Genomic DNA, 10,065 nt, shown 5'->3' on the forward strand with positions numbered 1-10,065 from the left:
CCAAATTAACAAAAAACAAAAAACAAAACATTAGGATTATCTCAATAGATGGAGAGAAAGCATTTGATAAAATCAAATAAATTTCTATACCCAATTGAATGATTAAATTATTTCCCCTTACATCCAAAACTGATGAAGTCAAGCTTTAGACAAAGCTTAATGCCCTTGTAATAGATGTTTTTGAGCCTCTTAGTGTGAAGTAATAGACCTCTTTTTTTTTTCTAGTACAGCCCTTTTCCCACACCTTAATGTCTTTTTCTTTGATGCCATCATATCAGAGTCCATTCACAACCACACCCTCAGTCCATGAGATGCTTTTCTCTGCCTACCTCACTGTCAAATAAATTCTCAAGAATTACAGGGACTGCTTTCTGAGTGGGGCAAAGTTGAGTCGTGAGAAGTTTGGAGCGCCAGGAGCACTCCCCGAGGTGGGCTATGGAGTACTGCTGAGAGAGCAAGAAGGCTCTCAGGAAGGGAGCAAGACCTTTGAGATTTGTGGGGAGTGGAGCAAGGGAGGAGCAGTGTATGTGCCCTTAAGTTGACCTGAGAGTTCCAGGAACAGTGAGAAGGCAATGAGCCACTACCCCAGAAGCTCTGCCTTGGGCACCAGCCCAGATCCTGGCCCCTTCTGAATACTTGAGCCAAAAGCCTCAGGCCTACTCAAGACCTGCATGCCCGCCCTTTGCTGTACAGGAATACTATGAACAGTACCACACTTTGGGGTTGTAACGTTTTGAGAAGATTCTGCAAGAGGCAGGATCCCAAAGCCGGGACTAGCCGAGCAGTAGCTATGGGGAGGAAGACTTTGAATACCACTGCCAGTCTTCCCACCACATCCACTACTCACTCTCTTCCCATATGCTTCTTGATGTTCGCTGGAGAAAGAACGCACAGGGCCCTGGAAGAAAGCAGAGTAAACGCCCAGGAATTTCCCCCATAAGAGAAACCCTCACCATTGAAGAGGGTAAAGAAGACAAGGATGAGGTCAGTCAGGTGGAGAGTAGTCACAGAGCTCCTCAGCTGACTTCAAACTCCACTTCTATTTCTGCCCAGTTCTTTCTCCAGGAGGATGATAGTACAGACCGAAAACCAGAGAGGCCTGTTCCTTCTTCCCCCTCACAATCCTCCCACCAAGAAACGAGCCCCAGAGTCCCCAGAAGACTCCAGCCTGGAGCTCCAGCAGAAGAGTTATCCTGGGGTGTCGTGGGGGATGAGGATGTAAGAGCCTCAGGTTGTGCTTTTGTCAAAGCCCCGCCTGGACACCTGAGCTACAACTTGCAGGAGCCAAGCAGAATTGGGAGTATGACGCGGGCGATCCAGACCTTGCTGCCCCGCTGCCCCGCGTCCCCATGGATGAGAGCGAGGCCCAAATCTTGGACACTTTTGAACTGGACCTCTTGAAACATCACCACTTTGATGATGTCCCGGATTTTCAGCTCCACTTAGTGAGGAATAATGCCAAGGGAACTATGCAGGAAGGCCAGGAGTGGAGAGAGTCCAGCATGATGCCAAGGAGTTGGATTTGGCCTCCCCACCAGCCCCATGAGGTGTTTGTGGAGCTGAATAAGCTCTTGTTGGACAAGAACCAGAAGCCTCAGTGGAGAGAGACAGCGCACTGGATCAAGTATGAGGAGGATGTGGAGGAGTAGACTGACAGATGGGGAAATCCCCATATCGTCTCTCTCCTTCCAAAGCCTCCTAGAACTTCAGAGAACCCTGGCTCACGGGGTAGTACTCCTTGATCTGGATCAACAGACATTGCCAGGAGTGGTACATCAGGTGGTAGAACAAATGGTCGTCTCTGACCAGATCAAGACTGAGGACAAAGCAAATGTGCTTCAGGCTCTGCTTCTGAAACACAGCCATCCAAGTGATAAGAAAGATTTCTTCTTTCCTCAGAACATTTCTGCTGGCTTGTTAGGGACCCTGCCTGGGCCAGGGGGCTAAGGGTAACCTCCATGTCACTAAACCTCTGATTGGGGGAGTTCCTGAAACCCACCTGAAAGTAGAAAGAGAGCAAGAGCTACCTCCTTCTGACCTTGCTGCGGGGATAGCTCGATCCAAGTCCAAATGTGAGCAGAAGCTGCAGGCAAAAATTCTCTAGAATGCAGAGGCTATTGTGGTGCTCGTGGGGTGTGTAGAGTTCCTATCTCACCCCATCATGGCATTTGTGAGGTTATGGGAGGTGGCTGAGCTGGACTCTGTCCTCAAGGTGCCTGTCCCCGTGCGGTTCCTTTTCCTGCTACTGGGCCCAAGCAGTGCCAACATGGATTACCATGAGATTGGCTGCTCTATCTCCACCCTTATGTCTGACAAGCAATTCCACAAAGCCGCCTGCCTGGTAGAGGAGAGGGAAGACTTGCTGAAGGCCATCAATGCCTTCTTGGACTGCAGTGTGGTGCTGCCCCAGGAAGAGGTGCAGAGCGAAGAGCTCCTTGGATCTGTTGCCCACTTCCAGCGAGAGATATTCAAGAAGCCTCTGGAGCAGGGGCTGCTGTTGCCCATGAATGCTGGGCTGGAGCCCAAGTCCCCTCAGGACAAAGCACTTCTTCAAATGGCAGAAGCAGTAGGAGGAGTAGATGATGATCCTCTTCCATGGACTGGCAAACCCTTTGGAGGGCTGATTCGGGACATGTGGCGACGTTATCCTCATTACGTGAGTGACTTCTGACATGCATTAGACCCCCAGTGTTTGGCAGCTGTCATCTTCATCTACTTTGCTGCTCTGTCCCCTGCCATCACCTTTGGGGGGCTACTTGGAGAAAAGACTGAGGATCTGATTGGTGTGTCTGAGATGGTCATGGCTACAGCTCTCCAGGCTGTGATCTTCAGCCTGTTGAGTGCCCAGCCTTTACTTATCATTGGCTTTTCTGGGCCCCTGCTGGTCTTTGAGGAAGTGTTCTTCTCGTTTTGCACCTCTAAGGGCCTGGAGTACCTGGTGGGTCGAGTGTGGATTGGGTTTTGGCTGGTGCTTCTGGCTCTGTTGATAGTGGCACTAGAGGGCAGCTTCCTTGTCCACTTCATCTCCCAGTTCACCCAGGAGATCTTTGCTTTACTTACCTCCCTCATTTTCATTTATGAGACTTTCTTCAAGCTGATCAAGATCTTCCAGGAACACCCAATCCATGGCTGCATTGGCCTAAATGGCTCTGAGTCAGCAGAAGTGGAAAATAAAACATGGACAGATGTAATGGTGATGCTGAGAAATGACAGTACACCTAACAAGAAGGAGACATTGAAACTGTATTGTCAGCCCAATACAGCTCTACTTTCCCTAGTGCTCATGACTGGAACCTTCTTCATTGCCTTCTTCCTTCAACAGTTCAAGAACTCCAGAATCTTCCCTGGGAAGATCTGAGGAGTGATTGGAGACTTTGGGGTTCCCATTGCAATTTTCATTATGGTGCTGGTGGATTACAGTGTTGAAGACACCTACACCCAAAAACTGAGTGTGCCCAATGGATTCTCAGTGACAGCTCCTGAAAAATGGGACTGGATCAATCATCCTCTGGGCAAAAATGGGGACTTTCCTGTTTGGATGATGATTGCCAGCTTTCTGCCTGCCATCCTTGTGTTCATCCTCATATTCATGGAGACTCAGATCACAACACTGATCATCTCCAAGAAAGAACGCATGCTGCAGAAAGCCTCTGGCTTTCACCTGGACCTGCTGCTTATTGTTATCATGGGAGGTCTTTGTGCCCTCTTTGGTCTGCCCTGGCTGACTGCTGCTACTGTCCACTCTGTCACACATGCTAATGCGCTTACAGTCATGAGCAAAGCTGTGGCACCGGTGGACAAGCACAAGATCCAGGAAGTCAAGAAGCAGAGGATGACAGGACTATTAGGGGCTGTGCTTGTGGGCCTCTCCATGGTGATTGGTGACTTGATGTGTCAGATCCCCTGGCTGTGCTCTTTGGGATCTTCTTGTATATGGGTGTGACCTCACTAAATGGCATCCAGTTCTATGAACAGCTATACCTGCTGGTTATACCAGCAAAGCACCACCCTGACGTCAACTATGTCAAGAAGGTTCAGACCCTTCAGATGCACTTATTCACAGACTTGCAGCTGTTGTGCCTGGCCATTCTGTGGACTGTCAAATGTCCCCAACTGCCTTTCTTGCATTCCCTTTCATCCTCATCCTCACCGTGGCACTCCGTACGGTGCTGCTCACACAAATCTTCACAGAGAGAGAGATGAAATGCCTGGATGCTAATGAGGCAGAGCCAGTGTTTGATAAGAGGGAGGGTGTAGATGAGTATAATGAGATGCCTATGCCAGTGTAGAGTGCTGAACAGAGGGAGGAGACTGAGGGACAGATGGATAAAGGGAGTGGACCTTGGTAGGGGGGACATTTATATTTAAGTGAGTAATTTAAAGTTCTCTCCTGGCAGTAAAGTGCTTTGGCCCCCCACAGCTCCCTTGGCTCCATGCTTCACTGGGGGGAAGAGAAGAATGAAAGATTCCCAGGTTCCCAGAAATCATACATCTGATTGGCCAAGATTTTAATGAGAAACTCAAACACAGAGAAATGGTACCTTATTCACTCTCCCTGAGTGGCAGGTTTTCCATACTACTAAAATAGGACTATCTCTACTTCATGGACCAAAGACAGCATTTGGAGACTCCAAATCCATATATGGACTGCTGTTAAAGAAGGGGACAGGAGATGATGAGGTTCATTGTTTGAGGCATTATAGACCTGGTTGTTCAGATAGGAGTATGAGGAATTTGGTGGAATATATGTTTTTAAGCAATCCCAGGAACAAAATTCAGTATAGTCTGGTGGCACCGTCAAACTTTTACTGTGAGTACTTTCACTTTCCTTTATCTCTGGCAGCTGAATTATCCACCTCCCATGAGGTGCTATAATAAACAATCTTTCTGCTTTCTACTATGAGTACTCTCTGAGTAGTCATTTTGGATAGGGGTCTTCCACATCCCACACAGTTGGGGGCTCATCTGGGACAGGGGTCTTTTGGGGAGATGGCTGTGCACCCTGAACAGGGACAGGTGCCCTATGGAGTAGTTCTCTCTTTGGTCTCTGGTTTGAGTGTGCAGCTTCCCTCTCCATTTATGACCCAAGGCAGAGGTCCTTAGTGGAAAGTAGAATTGAAGACTGAAGGAAATAGAGTCCTGATGGCCCAGCAAAGTGCAGTCTGAAATAAATTACACTTGTAAACTCAAGGTAAGGCTCTCAGGAGTTTGGGGGTCTATTGACTCGGTCAAGGGGGACCCGAGGGATTAGCCCTCCTAAATTTGTTTTTTGGTGGGGACTGCTGTGGACCCCAAGGATAAAGGACTTTCCTGAGGAAGCTCTCCAGTGACTTTGGGTATGAAGGTAACAGGAACCTCCATTGATGCTTGGTTTGGGACCAGGTTGTAAAATGGGATAGAAGAAGTACAAGAATTTGTGTCAGGACATTAGCTAAGGTATTCCAGTCGACAGCCCTCTTGGAAGTCCACTTAAAGACTTGGATGAACTTCCCAGATATAAAAGGGAAGAAAACTGGGAGGATGTTCCCAGGACTATTTGGGGTATTTCAGACTTAAATCTATATGTAAAACATGAAAATAGAGTTCTGCGTATGTCTATGTGTGTCTGTCTGTTTTGAATTCTATGTTCTGTGTTAAAAGTTAGCAAGCTTGCAAGAGATAAGAATTCAGCCTCTGTGTTACAGGCTTAGAAAAATATCAGGTTGAATTGTTGGAATCAGAATCCATTCAGAGTAGGAATTCTTTCAGAGTGACTCAGAATGTATTAGTCTTTGATCATGGTAAGGTAATTTGGGAGCTAATTTAGAAATTGGTGGAAATAATTTTACTGTTGCCTTGCACATGCTAGATTTATTCTGAGTATAAAATCTAAAGAATTGTTTGAATATTGAGGCCTTTACAACTAAAGAAAAAAAACTTTTTTTTTCTTTATTTGGTCAGACTTCAAATTAAAATATAGGTTATTAAACAAAATGGTAGTAGCTTGTCTTAGGGAAAGTCATGTATGTATCTCCCTACTTAGATGGTATGTTGCTTTCTAGAAGTATTAAGTAATTTGTAAACTATGAGTTATGCCTTAAAAATTTGTCAACTCTGTTGGGTATATGTATAAATTTCATGAAATTTGGTTCAAAGTTATTTAATTGTGAATCTTGAAATATAAAATTAATGAAAAAGGTGATTTAAAGACAAGAGCCAAGAAAAATTGATTTATAAAAGCAATTAATAGTTTAAATGAAGCATCTAGTTAGAAGGTTAAAAGGGTTATTGGTTTGAGAATGATTAAAATATGTCAGAGAAGGTTTGAGCAAGTAGGCATTAGAAAGTATATGTGAGGAGAGATTGAGAAAGAGAAAAGAGAGTCACAAAGACAGAGGAAAGAGTAGTCACAGAGAGACAGAGACTGGATATGTTTTCTGGGGAGATAATGTGGGTAAGAGAAACAAAAGGAAAATTATGTATCAAGAGGGAAAGAGAGCATTGGGAAGTCTGGTAGACTTGGGGAGAAACTTGATAATGGGAGAAAGTAAATAAACTGATTGGCTAAATCCTAAGAAGGATTCCTGAGTAGGAAAATGCTTTTTTGTTTGTTTGTTTGTTTTTTCTTTTTTCAAGGGTAAAGATTTAGCTAACTGCCTCTTCACTCCCTTGAAACTGCTTTTTTGGAAGTGAGGTGGGAAGAAGGGCAGCAGTGGAAAGGTGCTGCAGTCACTTAATTCCTTTTGCTGAAGAAAACAATCTAATTTTTTTAAAGACACAGGCTACACTTACAAAATGTTACTTGAATGAATATATGTTTCTTTAAATACATAATGGTTTTCTTATTTAAGGAATAGGATCATAAATGTGATCTATAGTTTGAAAGGGTTATTTCAAAAAGTTTAATTGATATTTTAAAGAACTTTTCCAATTCTTTTATGTGAAAATAGGAACTTTTAATTAGCTGTATTGATGCCAATTATTTAAAGGGACTCCAAGAATAATAGGTTTTTTTTTTGTTTGTTTGTTTTGTTTTTTGCCTTTGTCCTTGTGAAAATGTTTTTGTTATGGGCAATATGTAGTTTGGGATTTTTCTGTGTGGATATTTTAAAAATAAAATGATTAGTATAATATTCAACTTATGAAACATCTATTTGGATATGTATCATGGTTGATCATTACACAATTCTGCTATTGCTGTATACAATGTTTTCCTGGTACTTCTTCCTTCATTCAGCATCAGTTCATATAAATCTTTTCTAAATTTAAGCTTCTTCATTTTTTATAGAAAAATAATATTACATTGCTTTCATATCCACCAACTTATTCAACCATTCTTCAACTTATGAATATCTACTTATTTTCCAATTCTTTTCTACCACAAAAAAGAGCTACTACAAACATTTTACATATATGTGTCCTTTTCACTTTTTCATGATTTTGTGTTCAATCATCTATATATTTTAGAAATGAAACCTTTATTAGAAAAACTTGCTGTCAATATTTCCCTAGCTTTCTGTTTCCCTTCTAATTTTGGTTGCATTGGTTTTGTTTATACATTTAAAAAAATAACATAATCAAAATTATCCATTATGTACTTTGTAATACTCTGCAGCTCTTCTTTATCTATAAATTTTTCCCTTCCCCAAAGATCTGATAGATAAACAATCCCTAATGTGTTTATAGTATCACCCTTCATGCCTAAATCATATAACCACTTAAACCTTATTTTAATATGCAGTTTGATGTGCATGCCAAATTTCTGATACATTATTTTAATGCCCCCAGCAACTTTTTGCCAAATAACTGAATTTGTATCCCTGAACTTATCTTTGTGTTTATTTAACAGTAGATTACTAAAGTCTTTGATTATTGTGTCATGTGTATCTAATTTGCTACACTAACTTACCACTTTCTTTTTTCTAGTATATTTGTATATTAAATTTTAAATGCATTTCTTTATAAATCATATTGGGAGAGAAAAATCAGAATAAAAGGGAAAAACATGAGAGAAAATAAATAGATGAAAAAGGGGAAAAAATGAACATTAGCATATGTTAATTTACATTGAATCTCCATAGTTCTCTCTGACTGCAGATGACATTTTCTACCTAATGTTTAGTAGGATTTCCTTAGATCATTAAACTGCTGAGAGTAACAAAGATTTCATAGTTGATCATTGCACAATCTAGTTGTTACTCTGTTCAATCTATACCTGGTTCTATTTGTTTTGCTCAGCATCAGTTAGTTTTAACTGTTGGCAGTAGCAGAATCAAGTTCAGTAGCATTCAGCCAATGGACAGGAGAGGTTTCAGACAACTAGTCTAAAGCATATTACAGGGAACTCTTTACTAGAATGAGTGAAACTGATGCTGATTTTCAACTCTATTCCCCTTATACAGTTTTGAGTTGCAGTTGCAACGTGAAAAGGAATGATAAAATTTACAAATGCAGGGGAATAGGATAAAGATCAGAACACATCCCAGGAGAGAAGTGATCCAAGCATTTCCTGCACCATAACACCCTGAAAACACCAAAAAGGTGCAGATCCCCACACCTAGTTCTGAAAACAACAGCACAAAAAACAAGCATGAAATTTGATACTGTACCTCTTATCTCTAGATAAAGAATTTGACTTAAAGATAATTCAAAACAACAGTTGGAAAGGTGAGTAAAAAACAGAAACAAGAGCAACAAAAGGAACTTTACTATGAAAAACAAAGAAGACACACATATTAAGTAAAAAAAAAAAACATACAAGGTAAAAACAGCTTTAAAAAGACTCAAAAATGTGGATTGCACATAAATTCTATATGAATTCCTGGAAGAGTTTAAAAAAGATGTCATTAGAAGAAGAAAAGTTGGAAAAACAAATGAAAATGATGCAATTGCATTATAAAAAGAGACTTAATAGATTGATAAAAACCAGTTACAGAAATGCTTAAAAATAGCATTTTAAAGTAAATTGAATTAGGATTAAAAAATATAAAAATTCTTTGAATAATAGAAATTCTCCCCCCACCCCACCAAACAAAATAACTGAATGGAAAATGAGGCACAAAAATTCACAGAAGAAAATAACTTCTTAAAAAAAAAAAAAAAAAAAAAACAATGCTTTTTCTTAAAAAAAAAAAAAAAAAAAAAAAGCAAACATTTTCTTAAAATAATCAGCAGCATCTATTTAAAACCATCAGGAAGCATCATATGTAATGGGGATAAACTGGAACCATTCCCGAATAAGATCAGAAGTGAATAATAATAAGATTGTCCATTATCACAATTACTTTACAATATTGTATTATAAATGATAGCTTCAGCAATAAGAGTTAGGAAGAGATTAAAGGAATTAGAGTAGGTAATGAGGAAAACAAATTATCACTCTTTGCATATAATATGATGTTATACTTAGAGAACCCCAGAGATTCTACTAAAAACTATAAGAAATAATCCACAACTTTAGCAAAGTTCCAGGATACAAAATAAGCCCACATAAATCATCAGCATTCTTATATATCATTAACAAAGTCCAACAGTTAGAGTTAAAAAGAGAAATTCCATTTAAAGTAACTGCCAATATACAAAATATTTGAGGATCTATTTGCCAAAGGAAACTCAGGAACTATGTGATGAAAACTACAACACACTTTCCACACCAAAAAAAAAAGTCAGATCTAACCAATTGGAAAAATATTAAGTGCTCTTGGACAGTGTGAGCAAATATAATAAAGATGACAATATTACCTAAACTAACCTATTTAATGCTGTGTCTATCACTCTCTCAAAAAACTATTTTAATGACCTAGAAAAAATAACAAAATTCATCTGGAAGAACAAAAGTTCAAGACTTTCAAGAGAACAAATGGAAAAAAAAATCAAGTGAAAGTGGCCTAGCTATACCAGATCTAAAACTATATTATAAAGCAGCAGTTACAAAAAACATTTGGTATTGGCTAAAACATAGACTAGTTGATCAGTGGAATAGGTTGGATTCACAGGACAAAATAGTCAATAACTATAGCAATCCAGTGTTTGACAAACCCAAAAATGACAAATAAGAATTCATTATTTGACAAAAACTGCTGAGTA

At 40.2% G+C, this 10,065-nt stretch overlaps 1 pseudogene; it reads left to right on the forward strand.

Annotated features, from left to right (window-relative positions):
- The first annotated feature begins 572 nt into the window (after nucleotides 1–572).
- LOC141554180 (anion exchange protein 2 pseudogene) lies at nucleotides 573–4,289 on the forward strand (annotated as a pseudogene).
- The last annotated feature ends 5,776 nt before the right edge of the window (nucleotides 4,290–10,065 follow it).

The sequence above is a fragment of the Sminthopsis crassicaudata genome, chromosome 1 (genome assembly GCF_048593235.1).
Source record: "Sminthopsis crassicaudata isolate SCR6 chromosome 1, ASM4859323v1, whole genome shotgun sequence".
Lineage (NCBI taxonomy): Eukaryota > Metazoa > Chordata > Mammalia > Dasyuromorphia > Dasyuridae > Sminthopsis > Sminthopsis crassicaudata.